This window comes from Falco peregrinus, chromosome 8 (assembly GCF_023634155.1).
Source record: "Falco peregrinus isolate bFalPer1 chromosome 8, bFalPer1.pri, whole genome shotgun sequence".
In the NCBI taxonomy this organism is placed as follows: Eukaryota; Metazoa; Chordata; class Aves; order Falconiformes; family Falconidae; genus Falco; species Falco peregrinus.
The window spans coordinates 8,803,124-8,820,600 of NC_073728.1; the positions used below are offsets into that span (position 1 = coordinate 8,803,124).

At 47.2% G+C, this 17,477-nt stretch overlaps 1 long non-coding RNA gene across 1 annotated transcript in view; it reads left to right on the plus strand.

Moving 5' to 3' along the window:
- Positions 1-5,503: 5,503 nt before the first annotated feature.
- Positions 5,504-17,477, plus strand: part of LOC106112913 (uncharacterized) — a 79,766-nt gene continuing 67,792 nt past the window's right edge. Inside the window, exon 1 of the long non-coding RNA XR_003557479.2 lies at positions 5,504-5,744. This is a non-coding gene — a long non-coding RNA (uncharacterized LOC106112913). The remainder of the gene's footprint in view (positions 5,745-17,477) is intronic.

Here is a 17,477-nt window from a genome sequence, read left to right on the forward strand (position 1 = left end):
AATTAGTGAATATAACTGGAGGTTTGGAGCTTAAACTAGTTCTGACCTGTATTTTTTAATTAAGGCATTTTTTAATACAACCCCTGCTTCAGGTCATCTGATAATACTAATCTGAATGTAATGCCTAACTTCTTAACCCTGAATGGTTACCTCTGCACTTTAATGCCAGTCTTAAAGAAACATTGTCCCATAAATTAGACGCCAGGTACTAAACAGGAACAGAACCGGCTGCGAATTAAAAGCTCTCAAGGAATAATTAGATGGACCCTGAAGACTGGCTCCCAGCTGACATTCTTTGGCCTCTCATAAAAACACAACATGCTTATGTTCCCCTTGTTAATGCTGCCTTGCTCTCCTTTGGTCTGCTTCTCTGTAGGATCCAAGGGGGTGTCCCATATTCCTATTGCCAACACCACGCCTGATAGTGACTCAGACCAAGCAGGGATCGTGTCTCCCGATATTTTTTGGGATCGTTGTTTTTAGCTGGCTGATGGCCACCTATTCCCCTTGTCTCTTGGAGAGCAGAGATTTTTGGTAAGTGTACGAGCACTGTGGAGGAGACCCTTGTTCCCATCAGTAGATGGAACAACTGATGAAGTCAAGAGATTAAGGAAAGAAACCCAAGCACTGCGCAGTTTTATGAGAGCCTTTTTTATGGGTTTTTACTTATCCTGTATTGTTCTGCACACAGCAATATTACACTGAGAATCACAGGGAGAAATGCTAATTCAGTGTTTTTATATAGGGGAAACAGCATGGTAAGTGCATTCCTTCAGGCAGTCCAGAAACCGCCTTCTGCAAAAATTCATGAAAAGCACATGTAATGCCTTGTCAAGCTTAGCTCCTTTATCTAGGATAGTTAAAATATTTTCACTAGGGGAAGAAAGGTTGCTGAGTCGTTTGTTTGTTTGCCTGTTTATAGATAAAGATCTTCCAAAGGTGGGAAAACACCCGTCTTCCATCTGACAGGCAGAAAGGTGCTCTCCAGGGCAGCCCCTGGCCATGTTCAGGCCAGGATTTCCTAGGGGAGCCATTGTAGAGCCGATGACAAAATAGGTATAGCCACAATTTTTTTCTTGCTTACTGATTGTGGTAGCCACCTTGTGAGTAACCACTACAGCATACCAGGAGAGTAAGGCAGAGGAAAAGCTCACTCGTCATCTGAAATACAACAAAAAGAAATTGAGGAACGGAAAGAACAAACAATTTGACTGAAGAGCCTCAGAACTCCAAGTCATTCCCACCAGTTCTCCAAAGTACAGTGTTTCAAACGTTCATGGCTCAATTTACCACCTATTTGATGGGGGGAGTGTTTACAACACATTCTCTGCATTCCTTCACCAGAAGTGCTGTAAAATTGGACTTTTCCCCCCATATGTGATGCAGAGAATGACTCACATCTGGAAAACTTACCGTACAGCTCAGCACTGAGCTCTTCCAACAGCAGCTTACCTAAAAGGAAAATCAGACATGACCCTGTGATATTGCTGCCCTGCAAGCATGAGCGTGCAAATGTACCTTTGTATGCTTAGGGTTCAGTCGAGTCACGGTAATAGCAGAAATGGAGAGATACGGGCTGATGGGGAGGATCTATAGGCTCTAAGGGGGACAACTGGTTAAATCAACAGTAGGTCATGCTGAAGGGCGTTTCCCATGGTCATGGTTATCTATACTCAGCGTGACAAGAGTGGGAAGGAGAAACTGAATGTTACAGTTGATGAGTTTATCTGGAGGCACGGAAAAAGTTGGAAATGTGGTGATAAGACAAGGAAAAACCACCAAACATGAAATGTTTGGTACCTGGGCTCTGAAGGCATCCAGGGGAAGAGCAGGAAAGCGTGGTTGGTGGCAGTCCTTGAACTACCACTTGGAGGTGGAAAGATCTCAGAGGAGGATGTTGTAGGAGGGAACGGTGCTACTTCTAGATTCACGGGGCACTTAGAAAGTATCTCTGGATGTCCCTGCGCTCATGGCCCCACAAATCTGCTGCCTGGATCAGCGATTTGCATGTCACCGAGTTTTGGCTGTGGTGTCCTCAACCAAGCAGGGGACCTGGCGAGGTACACCGACTGCAAGGTGAAGTCAGAAAACTGGCATTAGGTTAATGCTTTCTAAAGGTGAGAGGGGTTTAACCATTGGAATACATGCCCAAAGGATCTTGTGCCTTTTTTCTCAGCTTTGTCTTGAGCTTCTATCTGTCATGCAGTGGCAGATTCCTCCTCAGCCCTGGGTTATTGGACTTGACAAGGAATTTCTGTGTGAAAAGTACAACCTGCTCTAACACAGGAGGCCAGGCTGGGTGTTTCTAATGATTTCTTCCTGCTTTCAAAGCTTCTGATTAAATCTGTGTCTTTTCCCACAAGTTGGGAGCTGAGCCCAGAGGGTGAAATTCCATACGATTCACCGATTAATTCCACCTCCTTCGTTCCTGCATGCCGCTTGATTGCAAGGTCTTAATTGCTACAGAAAGGAGAATCTCTCCTTTCCCAAATACCTTCACGACAGTAGCCCCAGCTTCCCATCAAACCTGCTCCTACGACACGACAGTGCTATAGCTGCTCTTCTCAACTCTGGCGGAGTTGCTACCATCTCTCCTGATGATATACGAGGGTGTCATGACTCGTTATGTCACGTCAGACGATGCAGTGGGATAATAAGAGCTGATCGGATGTGGCAGTAGTCATTTTGAAATTGAAGAAAAAAGGTTCTCTGTGCACCAAAGAACACATCTGTTTTGTGGCATAATTCAAATTAACTTGGGGGAATTCACTACATCTCGTGTGTCTTCCATGGTGACACGCAACATAGAAATGCAGTCTTGGAAAGCTTTTATGAAAGCTCAGCAGCCAAAGCGGTTTTAAATTGCCTTTCTTTTTTTAAATTAAAAAAAAAAAACCCTAAAAACTTCTGACGGCCATTTCCTACTCTTGACTGATTCTACCTAATTTGCGCTTGCACTGATTGCAGTTTTATAAACAGGAATTCCAGGGCTATGTATCTCTATACATGGGGAGATGTTTAGCTTTTCACCTTTCTCCCAGATGAGATGTGAATCGCCAGCGTTAAACCTCTGCATAGAGCGATGCTGGGAGACCAGGGAGCAGCCATGCCTGCTGTGCCCAGCTCACATGGAAGCACTCTGGTCCTTACTCAGGGACCTCCTAGAAAATCCGATCTGTTCACTCCCTGTGCTCAGCTCGCGCCCAGGGGAATGTGATCCAGGGGCCAATGTGTGCAAATGGACCTCGGGACCCTCCGGAGGGAGGTGAGCATGCTCTGGTGCAAACTGAACTGCATGAACCGGCAGCCAGGCAAGAGGCATCTCCTGGGTGATTAAAACTTTACTCCCTAAGGATGCAGCAAAGAGAGTATTTCCAGGGTGAGGAAACATGAGGTGGCTGCCATTTGGGCTGCAGTGGTATCTTCAAGCCCGGTCCAGATGACACCCATGCTCGCAAAGCTCAGCATCTTCCTCTCAAAGACAAAGATGGATGGAATAAGGTTTCAGTGGGGACCTAAAGGAGAGGGTGTTGCTCTCCAAAAATATGTCCCTCTGCTTGCTGAATACATGGTTGCCCTACCTGTCAGTGGGTACTTTGCTGTTGGGAGCCAAAATGGTTCTGATACATCCCCTATGTCAAGTGTTGATAAAGAGCTCTCTAAGTACGAACCCACCCACTCCCACCTCCCAGTCTTAACTGAAATATCTGACTTCTGGATATAATCTGGAATAAAAGTTTTGAGCTCTCTGAGCTTTGTAGATTGCAAAATCCGACCAATCTTCCTTGCAGGAACATTTGGCAAAGAGGAATCCTCATGGCTTGATCAGGGGCAGTCTGCTCAGAGTGGGTCTCCACCATGGGCTGTTCACTACAGGGAGCTGCAGAAAATGATGGTTTTTTGTCTTGTGGATCTCAGGTTGGACCGTAACTCTGGGAAGATGGATTCTCTGCCATGGGCCAGCTGGATGAGCAGGAATGGTCACATCACCTCCCTGCCTCAGTTTCCCCCGTTGCTGAAACAGCAACAGTGATGTTCTTGCTTATGCGGCGCTTCAAGACCCCTGAGGAAAGGCTGGGAGTTACAACCGTACTCTGCCTTTAGGCTTTCAAGGGGCCTCGCAATTCAATTAAGCGCTGAATCTTGCTAACAGCAGTACAAAACGTGTGACTTCTTGTTGCAATTAATCTCAGACTTTGGTACTACCCAGGGGACTGTGTGGGCATTACTTACTGGAAACTTACCCCGTCTTAACTCAAAACACATGTGGCTGATAGAGCTGACCCAAGGGAAGGGACATTGCCTGTGCTTTTACCTGGCCTGCACACTAGCTGCGTGGGGCTGGGGGAGCCCCATAGTGAGCACCCAGAGCTGCCCCTTCAAGGGGAGTGATGGGGCTGAGCAAGGTGGGACTTCATCCTGACGATGGGGTGGAGCTGCCTCGGGAGAGGATATAGGGCAGGAGCTGAGCCAGCAGTAAGTCTGGGAATGGGGGTAGCAAAGGAGGAGAAGGAGGATTTTTATGGCTGTTTGCATTAGCATGGGGCTACTGAGGACATCAGCTGAGCTTGCTTCTTGCTCTTCCTATCTCTGCCTGTGCTGTCTCAGCTAGGCTATGCCTTGTTTTTTCCTGTCTAGCTTAACGAGCCTAGAGTTGGGAAAGGTAGCAGTAATCTTCAATAGAAGTGAAGCTGTGGTAACTAGCTATGGAAAGCAAACCTCCACGGCTCAGGAGGCAGGCAGAAATCCCTGGCACAGTGGGGACCACCCTATTTATTGCCCAGCCCACCGTGTGTCTGATTGCTTGCATTTAGGAAGGCCCTGTGTATGCACGCAAGGGAAGCCTGAGCTTGGTGTAGGGGCCCTGGGGATCTATATCACTGCGTTAGAAACCAGGGGTCTTTTAGAAATGAGAGGAACCTGTACAGTCCTACACCCACAAGAAAAGGTAACTTTATGGATTGAGTCCTGGTGATATCCAAGCTCCAAGTCAGGAGGTGTTGGTCCAAGAGATGCTCAGTAGTAGCAAATGCAATGGGGCCCCAGGTGCTGGGAGCAGGTGCTTTAAGACCTTTAGCCTGCAGGAGGAGGGTGATGAGAACAAGGCAGGGTGCCTTTTGCCAATAAATAAAGCTTTGGTGCTCCTTGGTCTTGAGCACTGGGGGCACTTCTTGCCTCTGCAGCTGAGGAGGAGCATGGTGAAGGTAGGTACAGGTGAAATGGTGGGAGGCAGGAAGTTAGAGACTGGAAATGTTGGATTTTCTTGCTCTGGAGAAGGGAAGACGGGGTTTTACAAAATCACAAAGTTGTAAGGAAAAGCAGTTATGGGCCTGTCCTTCACCAGCCCCTGTGTGTGTTAAGTGGGTAGACATGGTGAAACCAGAGGGAGCCAGGTAAGAGACGCAGCTTGCTCCATCTGCTCCAAGAACATTTTTCTTCTGCTTTTCCTACTTAATTTTTCAAGTTATTTCACCATTTCTCAATCATTTTTATTTTGTTCTCTCCTGCTTTACCCATTTCAAATGTCACAGCAAATGCTGTGAATACAGCCCAGCAATTTTTGCTCACAGGAAGAAGCGCTACATGAGAGCATCTTGTCAACGCTCCCCCTAGGAAGACTTATCTATGCAGGTGCCAGCACCTGGAAGAGGAGTAACTGTTGGATTCCTCATTCCCTCCTTGTTCCAGGAGCCTGTGCAAGACCATCTCCATCATGATCATCGGATACCAGCTCTCTGTAACATGTGAGTAGGTGCCTGAGGATGTTTCAAGAAGGTTATTTTAGGGTTTCCTATGTTCTGTCTTTGAGGATCAACCTGAGAAGTGGAAAGAGCCTTTCACCTTCTGCTTCTGAGTGGCTGCTTTCTTCCTCTCCCATGCAGAGTCTAGGCTGGAATTTGGATCTTGATGACAAAGGCAATGGTTCCAGATAGCCCCTTTTTTTTTGTGAATGCATCTGCATGGGCAATCTCTTCTAGCTGGCTTTATCAAGCTCTTAGGCTGCCCAACCCAGAACTTGACTCTTGGGCAGGTTGTGTTTTGCTTCTTTCCCTTATTTTCTTAAATCTCTGCATTTACTGGCTGGTGGTTTTGGTAGCAGCTGGCTGTCTTTTGCTATCCTGGCTCCTTCTTGCCATCCTAGCTCCCAGGGTTTGAGTTTAGGAAGGCAGGTGGAGGCAATCTTACTGTCTAACAAAAGAAAAAGAAGTGAGGTTTCCCTTTTTTATCATCTTTGCTCTAGTCCTGCACGTTCACTCTTTACATTGTGCTGGCTTCAGTGCTTGTTGGACCCTGATTTAAGTCAGTAACCTGGCAAAAAAAGGGATCCAACAAAAACAAACACTGAATTATTTCTTTTTTTTTTTTTCCCCTTTTGATGGGTTTGTGACTTAAAACACCTCTGAGTGTCTGGATGAGAAGCCCATTCCGGAGCCTGCTGCATTGTTGGCAAATGTCTTGCTGGCTTCAAGAGGGCCAGGACCCAGGGCAGGTCCTGCTGTGCGTGTCCTTCGGCTGCCCCGAATTTACGGTGGGTGGCACTGAGCAAAATGATGCTTGAGCAGAGTCCTAGTGCGTTTGCTGTGTAGGAGCTTCGGTGTGGTGGACCCTTCTGGGTTCATGGCAGTCCCTGCTCCTTTCCCTTGCTCTGTTCCCTCCCTCACATTGCACCCGCTCTTCTCTTCCTGGTTTTTGTGGATTAGGGGGTGAGAGGTCTGACTGCTTTGGATCCGTGTTTAGCCCTAGGGCATTTGCCATGTGCAGACAAGAGATTTATGTTAACAGCATCTGTGTGGTGCTCAGCTTCACACAAAAGCTGGGCTTTTCTGCAACATCCTTTGCCTCAACTGGGAGAGAAATGTCTTCAGCTTCACCTTGAGCTGGTCTGGAAAGAGATTTCTGTTGACTTATTTATTTTTAACTAACATGTATCTGAGTGGTGCTCTTTGTTTTGTACCATGGAAAAATACCCCTTAATCTTGCACCTATTTCTCAAAATGTGGGCATGTCTCCAGTGGCTGGGTATCTCAATGGTCTGCAGCTCCTGACCCCCACCAAGGGCTTTTCTCAAGCACGAGGAATTTAGTCAAGTTGTTCCAGCTCTTTTCCCCTTTCTGCTGTTACTGCAGCATGGTCAGAGGGATTGAATGAGGGGTTAATTAAACTGGGAAAGGTTGCCTTGCAAGGCTTGAGGTCTCCACTGGGCAGCTGGACTTGGAGGCAAGGAAAGGGGTGTGGATGGGTGCAGCTCATGTCTGCAGGGAAAGGATTTTGTGTATGGGTGTGTAAACTGGTGGCATGTGGAGCAGAGTGAAAAAAGGACTCTGATCCTTATGTGGATGACTGTGTAGAGGGCCCCCTCCTCTCAATAAAGAAAGAGGAGGAAAATCTGCAACAAATAGGTTTTATTTTCTTGAGGGCCTTTCCTGGATGGAGTACTTCATAGGACGGGTTGGGTTGGAAAGGATCTAGTTCCTATTACCCTGCCACGGGCAGGGCCACCTTCCACCAGCCCAGGTTGCTCCAAGCCCCATCCAGCCTGGCCTTGAACACTGCCAGGGATGGGGCAGCCACAGCTTCCCTGGGCAACCTGGGCCAGACCCTCACAGAAAAGAATTCCTTCCTAGTATCTGTATGTAGACCTACCCTCCCTCAGTTTAAAGCCATTGCCCCTTGCCCTATCCCTACACGTCCTTGTAAAAAGCCCCCTCCAGCTTCCTCGCCGCCCCTTCAGGCCCTGGCAGGCTGCTGTAAGGAGCCGTCTCATCCCCAGGCTGAACAACCCCAGCTCCCAGCCTGCCCTCACAGGAGAGCGGCTCCAGCCCTCTGATCATCATTTCAGATTCACCTTCCTCCTGATGGCTGTGAAAAGTGAAGTCAACAGTCTCCCAAGGCTTGGCCATTCAAGTCTTCCCAAAGAAAAACTTTGCTTTTTCAGGACTACTTTCCCCGTTAAACAAAAGGGATGTTGTCCAGGGAAGGATTTTGATTTTATGCTTTATAAGTCAGAAAACTTATTCTGCAGAAGCTTTCTAGCTGTCTTTCACAGCAAGTTTGCTCTTGCCACCTCACTAGGGGTGCTTGGCAGTGCCCCAAGCACAGCTCACTGCAGCGAGCTATACCCCTGATCCTTCACATTAGTCTAGCTAGCTTGTGAGAGCAAACTGACTGCAAAATAATCCTCAGACTGTAGCATCCACCCTGTCCCTGGTGCATATATCTGATGCCAAGGACTCATGGCACATCCCAGCATATTGTGGGATAATTTGTCTGCCCTTTCTGGGCCTTTGTGAAGAGCTATCCAAAGGCACTGAAGAAGAACCAGCCTTGTAGACAAAACAACTATAACAGCATCTGTTATGTTTGTTCAGCTCATCTTCAGGTCTGTGCTCTTAATAGACCACCCAATATGACTTCATTGTGATGGTTCCCTCAGTCCAAAGGAAGAGGGGCGTTGGGCCAGAATCAAGAGTCAGCTGCAAAGAATGAGTATCCTAAGTAGAGGTAGTGTTTTGGGGGTGGGGTTTTTTTTAATCCCCACATTTTTGCCCCATCATATGCCTCTAGGCAGCCTGAAAAGAAAGCCCAAACTTCCCTCAAATGGATAACAGAAGAAAGGAGATCCTGCTTTGTTTTATTCCTAGGAAAATGGCACACATTTTTCATTCTGCAGAAGCCCAGTATAAGTTAAGCTGCCAGACATTTATGATGGGAACTTGCAAAGCATGTATGATTCATGGTTTGGAATGCCACTTAGCCCCGGCAGGGATTTCTGAGCATGGCTTGATGCGAAGGAAGGGTGTGCTTCTATGTGGCTTGGCACCACCTCCAGAGCAAGAGAAGATGTTTGGTATCAATCTTTTCCTGCCATCATGAGAATCTGATCTCCCAAACGAAGTGGTTAGGCTTGAAGTCAAGCTGTGATAGCTCTCCCCTTCTTTGGGTGCAGCACGTACTTGCCTTTGCTAATGTAAGCTCTGTTTCTGGTGGTAGCCCTCTCCCTAGGGCTGATGGCCGTCCACTTAACCTGTCATGCAGCACCAGATGCTGAGATGTTTTCTGAACATATTGAGCTTTATTAAGCTTGATGATCTCCAACTCCCTCCATAAGAGTATTAAAAAAAGATTAAAAGTGAGGTGTCTCCACCCATATTCAGATACAGTCAGGAAATGGTGAGGATGGAGGGAGAGAGATCCAGTGTTGGTGATGAAGCTTACCTTTGGCCAGTTTTGGCCGAGGGGTGTCCCCAACCCTTTAAATCAATGTGGCAAAGGAGCAGCAGACAGAAGCTGCAGGGGATGAGCACAGTTAGCTCTCCTCATCCATCCAAAATCAAGTGAGCACCCTACCAAAGCTCAGCCTTTCTGTGTGGTGCCTGTTTGTACTCGTGAGCCCTTTAGCTTTGCTGGAAGGTCATGGGTGACAGATGTTAGAGATCTTGTCTTGGAGGGAGAAAGGGGGAAACTGTACTCTAAACAAAATCCTCCCTTGTGTCCTGCAGTTTCCTAAAACTGCTCATTTGTGAACTACAGATATTTATCTATCCCCTCCTGTGTGTCTGAGTGTACATCTATAAATATGAGTGTGTGTAAACATATGTATAGAATGCTTTATTCTGTTACCAGTACATTCATGTTATTTCAACAATAACAGCAGTGCTGGGGCCAGAAAATGCATCATTATCAGAGCTCAGCCTCACAAGTATCATAAATTTCTTGATGTCAAAACATTAGTGACTTCTCTAGTGTCTTGTAAGGACACTTGATGCTAACCATCCTTCTTACATCATCCATATGCTTGCCAGCTATCGAATCATTTTACTTTGATTTCGTGCTTTTTAGCCCACGAACAGAAACCACATGCCTACGTCCATTAGAATCACAGGGTGATGTTGCAGGTACTGAAGGCTGGGCCAGCAGACGGGTGGGAGAAGGCAGACCCAGCCTAGCAGTCTGTCTCCAGTGACTCTTGGGACCAGCCTGTGGTCCTGTGGGGCAGCAAACATGGGATGGGGCACAGCAAGGCAGGAGAAGAGTCAAGGGAAGGAAGCTTGGAGTATGGATGAGCAGCAATGAGCTGGAGAGAAACCAGAAAAACCTTTGTAGACCTGTGGGCTTATGGTTTGTGACACTCTGGCCCTCCTCTTTTAGCAAAGAAAATTTGAGGGTTGGCTCAGGGATGTCAAAGCAGATGTCAAATCAAGGTGTTGCCAAGGGCATTTTTCATGTCTGAGCAGCCTCCCTTCTGCTGGGGAAGATGAGGGTATTTTTCCCTGACTTTCCCTCTGGATCTGAGGTTTGTTCTTGTGGATATTGAGGCCAGTTTGTTTATTGCAAGTAATCTAAATATTGTGTTGTATGTGTATTCAAATTTATATGCAAAGTGACAATTGCTTGCCTAGTCTATTTTTTTTCCTGCAGACAATTTGCTTGCTCACTTCAGTGTAAATCAGGAGTACGTTCTCGAACATAGATAAATTCTGGTCTCGTATAACCCCAGTGGGGGAAGAACTGGGCTCTGTGTTTATAAACACTGAAAGAAAATATATATCTCTGCGTACAGCGTTTACATTCCACATGGGCTTTCTTGCCAGGGTGTCCAATAAAAGAAAAGATGCATTTCTTTCCAATGTTGGAAACATCTGGCTGGGTGGCACCATCACTGAGTCCCCTGCATGGAATCCAAAGGAGGTCAAGCATGATGCAGCAGCCCCATTAATGTGGGTGCTTGCTAGGGACTAACAAGCTCTGTGATTAAGTAAAAATCAATCAAAAGCAGGAAAACTGGGCCCTGGGGCTCTCAGGAGAAGGCTTGGTGGTGGAGGAACTTTATTAATTAATTCAGAAGGTGTTGAGAGACCTTTTTTGTCATGGTTGTCTATACACAGTTGTCACCCTATGCAACTCTAGCTCACTTGGAATAATTTTTGGCAGGTTCCTAATAGTCTGAGATTCAAAGAAATTACTTTAATCATTAAATATTACCACTGTCTGCTTTCCTGTCCCAACATTTTACTGTTCCTTCAGAAGGTGTCAAGGCTGCTGCTTAGCAGTGATCAGAAACTGACTGGAGATGGGGAAAGGGAGCTATTATGTATGAGAATAAGAAAACAAACAAAAAACATAATTGGTGCATGCATTAGCTTCTGCATCTTAGGCTAAAGGTTCTGCAAGATCTTGCTGTGTTTCTGATGTGACAAGTCCTTTTTTGTTGTTTTGTTTTGTTGTTTTTTTTAATGTAACATAAAGGTGGTGTCCACATTGCACTGTAAAATTAGCCAAGTAACCTCTTATTAGATTTGAAGGGTGAAAGGCAGCCAAAAAATCCAATTCTGTGCATAAAGTACCAGGTCCTCTGTAGTCCAGTGTTGAAATGCTCTTTCCAGCAAAAACAGGTATAAGGCCATATAACAGACTTTCCTGAATTATTTTGAGAGCAAGTGTTGGAAAGGGTTGGAAAATGGACATAATATTTAAGCCCCACAAGGAATTTTAAACAGTTGATGATCGGCCGTCTAGAGGACAAACCTCTTGGTGCTCACCCCGAATCATTCCTCTGGCAGGATCATTAAAGCCACAAACATCAGAACAACTGACTCTTTTGAATACTTTCTCTAAACAGGCTGGAATCCACCGTCCTTGATTTTGAGATACCTGAGGAACAGAAGCATTGTTAACAGATTTCTAAATATTCAAAGCTAGCAAGCGTATTGGGTCTTTCACTCAGCTTTTTAGGCAATGGGTGAGAGAACCTTTCTGGGTCCTACAGCACTCTCTCTCCGTCAGCACAGTGACAGGTTAATTCACTTGTACCTAACAAGTCTCAAGTCTATTTTTCCTTTTTTTACATTTCCGCAAAATAAAAATAACTGAAGGGGGTGGGTGTACATGTCAGTATTCATCTTTCACCTCTGGGGAATCTTGTTCTCTGTACTCCATCGTTTGGCTCGTGCCTCTTCTTGGTTCTTCATTGTACGATGATGTGTGGCAAGTTGGGGTGGCTAGCGATGGACCCTGGAGGTGCTCAGTGGAAGTCTGTTTGACAAACAAATTAGGTGATTGTTCCTCCTTCTCTAATATCCTTGGTTTGGTTTTAACAACAAACGGACGGGAGGCAAAGATGATGCTTCGGCTGGTACACCCTTCCTGCCACCAGCTCCCCCTATAATATCTTTGATAAACGAGCCTCAGGGCCAGCTGCCTACTGTTTAGCCGGGATTGCTGACCTGACCATGCTCTCCCTTTTAGGAATGAGGACAAAAGCAAGATTTAGGGGAAGTCACCAGTCTTGTAATTCTTCCCACGTTTTCCCCATAGCTGTTAAACGTACGTGGGGCATGCTGTCGGTCATGAACCCTACAGGCCAGTCCTTGGCTGCAAAGCTCCCTAAAGGAGGAGTTTTCCCACTGCTAATCTTTTTGGCAAGGAGCATAGCCTCACTTAATGCAATTGTTATTTTTATCCATCACTGAATGCTCTGCAGCTCAAGCTGGGTGGTCTTTAAAATGTTATGCACAATTAACGTGGGCCGAGTCAGGGAGTGGAGAGGTATTCTCAGGGGGGAACGTGTGAGTGTGGGACCAGCCAAATTCCTCTGACGCTGCTGGGACAGTGGTGATGGCTGACAGTGAACTGAAGCTGCTTCTCACATGGTTCAGCAGAGGTGAACTGGAAGGGGCTGTCTTGTTCAGAGGTCCGCATCTACCCGCTGTTCACGTCTTTGAGGAAGAGCTATGTGGATCTCAGTCCTGGCACGATTGCATCAGGTCAGCATGTCTCATTGGACCGATCTTGTCAGAAATGGGGCTGATGGATTTATCCCCAAAAAGCCCATCCAAGTAGTGCTGACTAAACCCATCTGTCATGGGCAGAGCTGACCAGAGAGAGCTTCTGAACCTGTGGGGAACCAAGGGAAGGCTGAAAGGACTGACTGAAGTCAGGGCATGGTCTCTGATGCAAATAACACCATGTCTGGCTGAGAGCCCACCCCAGCTCATGCTTCGCTGCTGGGCAAAGCCAAAGGGAGATCTTCTGGTCCTCAAGGGTGGCTCTTTTGCCTGCAGTGGGGTTGTATGTGGCTGGAAGAACAGTGATCCCATAGTCTGGTGACCAGTGGGAAGGGCCAGCAGCAATGGCATTGCTGGAAGGAGTTTGGGAGCCTTCTCTAGCAGAAAACCTAAAGCTGTCATCCATGGGACACACTTTGAGGACTTCCACTTCCCCAGGCATTTCTTCAGAAGAGAATTGAGAGGGAGATGGGGTGGAAATTATCTTCAGCAAGGGATTGCTTTTTTTCCCAGCTTTTTTCCCCTGCTAGTGAAGGTATTTTACAAACAACTGATTAAGTTTTGCATCATCCCGTGGCAGCTGTAAATGGTAATAGATTATTGCTTTATTTCCCTCTTCATTAATTCAGTCTGGAAACCTCAGCTAGTCATCAGCAAATCGGGAGGTGCAGACAGTTAATGAAACATGTAATTGAAAAAGAAGGGAAAAATAAAATCTCCATATGCATGAAAAGTTACGGAAATCCCCATACACTGAGAAATAGATTTGTGACAGGTAGGAAAAATCACTCTGTTTGTTTGGTGGTGCCTTGTGGATGGGTGCATTTGCTGCCACCGACCTGGCCCAAGAGCTGTAGGTAGCACTAACTTGTCTGCTGGTGGTGTGGTCTCGGGAGTGTTGCCTTGCCTGAGGTGGGACAGCCCACCCCACTGATGTGCTGGGGTTCAGCTTGATTGAGTTGCGCATCCCATTTTAGGATGAAGGCCTAATTGGATGTGACATAGGAATTTAAGCTGGGCTGATTAGATCTTGCCTGGTCTTGGACTCAGTCCTTCATTTCTTTTGCATGGTCTTCTTTTGGGAAGCTCCCTTACCCTTTAAGGAAAACAAGGGAACATCTGGCACGCACCCAGGGCACCGTCTTCACCATGCTGTGGGCTACCGTGCATTGCAAAAGAGGGCTGGCCACCTCTGCCCTTCCTCAGGGATGGCGAGGGCTTGTGCATGTGTCCCATCTCTGGATGCTCTCTCTGCCCAGCAGACGCTGCTAGGACATTCAACAGCTGCCAGCATTTTGGAACAGAGGGTCTGAAGGTTGGATGTTTGCCCATCGTTGGGTGGAGACCACCAGCTCATTTGCTCTGGAGCAATGAGCTGCAAGAGGCTTACAGCCATCCCAGTTTCCAGGAGACAGTATTTATCTTTGGAGGGATCAGATTTGCTCTTTCCTCCCCTTCTTCTGTCTGCAATCTCTGCCTTTTCGGTTTAAATCGTCATACTGCAGGAAAGCCCAAAGGCTGCAGCATGAGCAGGCGTGCAAATATCTGGATCACTGCAGGGTGAGAGGCTTAGAGGGATGAGGTGACCCCAGGAGAAGCATGGCAATTCAGCTCTTTTTGATTAATTTTTTTTTTTTTTAGTTTTTCATGCAGAAAAGTATTCTAAATAACACTTTCTCCTTATTTTTCTTCTGCCTCCCATATAATTTTCCATCTCCTCACCAGGGAAAGGGGAAGGGGGATTTGTGAGAAAAGCAAAATAATTTTGCTTTTGGTTTCATTTCATTCTTTAAAAACTGGTTTGGTTTGTTAGTAGAAAACCAGAGAAAATTAGCATGGAAGAGGAAAATACTCTTCTCCCTCAGCTACAGGGATGCTGCATGGCAAAATACTTTTCTCAGAGCAGCCACCGGAGACTGGAGGGTTGCCAAATCCATCCTTTTTGTGAAAATGAAGTCCCTAAACATCCCCATGTGCCAGGAGCTGCCAGGACTGCCCAGAGGCTGCCGAGTGCGTTGGTGCTGTGCTGTTGACCTTCCAGAGGTGACATTTCAATTCCAGCTGTAGGGCTGTGATGAGTGCCGTTAACATGCCCTAAGGACACCCAAAATGGGGGAAACTGGGATCCTTGGTATCTGTGTCTGAGGGCTTGAGGGAGATGGTCGTTTCCCTGTCAACCTTTAACTCTAAACCTGAAAATGATGATCCTGGAGGCAAGTTTTAACTTTTTCACCTCTTCCTCCCATGGCAGAAATGTCCAGCTTTACACTCTAAGTAGAACTGGTTATTCCCAGATGCTGCACTGGGCGGTGGTGCCTGGCTACTGTTCCAGGATGTATTTGACTGAATTAAGTGCTGGAGAGAAACCCTGAGGGTATCTGAATGACATCCTATAAACTGACAGGAGCATTGTCACCTTGGGGGAGCTCTGCTGTGCCCAAGCCAGAGGGTAACGTGATTGGAGTGGGGCTGGCAAAGGCAGGCAGAAACGATGAGGAGCTTGGAAAGTCTTCCACAGGTAGAGGAGGAGGTTAAAAAGATTAGGGCTGTTCAATTTACTGAGGAGCAGAGTAAGAGGTGCCTTGATGGTGTTTATGAAATAGGGATCAGTGCAGAAAAGGTCAAGAAATCACTGTTATCTGCCAGCTTGTATGTTTTACGGGATACCTCATGCTGCTTGAAGGGAGGGGTGGAATATTAAATAATACTTATATTAATACATAACATTAAATCAAGTGTTTAAAGTAAAAAAAAAAAAAGCAATGTTTTACAAGTATATGTCAGTGCTCTAGCTGTTCTTGAGTGATGATGTTTGGATGATGGTTGCCAGGCTTTGGTAGGAGCACTTCTCTGGTCCACAAGAGGCTGCAGGACAGCCTCCTGCCTGCTCCGTGAGGCAGCTGGAATTATTTCTGGTGGATATGGGAAGTCAGCCTCTACTTGGCAAGAGTTTTAGGATTTAAGCCTGTCTAAAGGCTGATCCTTGAAAAGATGGTTTAGATGGGTTTTTTTACGCCAACCTGGTAGTGTCGGGACAGGGTGAATGACATATTGAAAAAATGGGGCTCGGGAGTGAGCCCCAAGGGTGGCTGGGCACTGAGGGGCTGCTCCCAGGGGACCTGTCCTGGCTGGGGGTTGCCCAAGGGCTCTGGCAGATGAGCCCCAGCAGCGTATGGCCCCCAGGTCAAAGGCAGCAGGTGTCTGCTGCTGTAAAACTGTCATCGTCTTCTGGCCATCGGGAGCTGAAGCAGTGGTTTGCTCTGTAGGCTAAGTAGCATGATTTGCTGTGTGATGCTGATGTTTCAAAGAGACAAATGAGGTTAGGACAAGCCGTGTCACCAGATCAGAAACAAAAAAGTGTGGTTTCACTCACACTTACAAGCTGCACTTATTTACCCCACTGAAGAGCTAGCCAAAAGTATTTGCTGCTTTGGGATGTTTCATGAAAGTGTTTCTGTCGCTGCAGAGTGGTGACCGGGATGTTGCGGATGGTGTAGGGGCTGCTGGCATTGTGAGGGTCCTGCAGCTCTGGGGTGGAGCTCGGACCTCTGCAGACTCCTCTTGGAGGGGATGGATGGAGGCTTCTTGGAGAGGGAAGATGGAAGGAGAGGGGCTTCTTGGGCTGGGTTCCTTTGTTTCAGATGTGGGAGCCAGCGTGTGGTGCGTTGCTTTGCTAATGATGCTGCTTTGACCTCTTCCATTTCCCTGCTGACACCGGCGACCCTCTGCCGTTCTCCTGGCTTTGACTTGATCTTCAGTAATAACAAAAGAAAACAAACTGATGCTTCGCGTTCACCCCGGTCCAAAGATGCTTGTTAGATTGGGGATGAGGGACAGATTTTCTCCAGCCTGTCTCAAATGCCCACGTGCCAAAACTTGTGAAGACTTTGCTGGGTGTTGCTCTAAGATTCGTATCTAATGAGTGCTCCCTGGGGAGGGTTGTTTAAAGTGAATAACCAGGAGCTTCTTGAAAGAGGTTGTTCAGGCAGTGAGTTGGAGCAGCAGGGCTAGGAGAGGAGCACGGGGAAGAGGGATGGGATGGAGGTGGTGGGAACTGCTTGGGGAGGGCAAGCCACCGTGCCATGCCATCCCGTGTCTCTTCCATGCAGCCACCATGCCATCACTGCCTGTCACAGCACCGTGCTGGCATCACTGTGTTTTCCCCCTCTGGGAAATCACCATCTCTGCTGAACGGGGTGTTTTACAGATTACTGAGGCTTAGTGCGAAGCTGTGTAAAACCAGGATGGGATCAGAGGGCCGGGGCTGCTCTCTGAAAGGGTGGAGGTTGCCATGCTTGGGGGCCTGAAGACCCCAGGGAGGGTCTGGCTGGTGCAGCCCTTGAGCTGTAGGGGGAAACTTTACCCCGCAAGGTGGGACTTCACATTGCTCCCCTCTGCCTTGCTGTTTCGAGGGGTCACTCTCCATTCAGTCATTCTCATGCCAGGGCAAATATTAAAAAAAGGGATAGATAAGATTTAGTGGCTTCTCTGCAGCCCCTGACATTGAAATCTCTCCCTCTTGCTCCTTCCTTCCACAGTATGGCTGGCATCTGCTGGCCTGGCAAGAAGGGATTTCCTTGTGGTCACTGTGCTGCTGTCATTCCCCCAAATACAAGTGACAACAAGGCATCCCACTGGAGCCCCAAATGTGCAGGAACTTTTTTGTAGAGGAGCCAGCTGCAGAGAGCACCT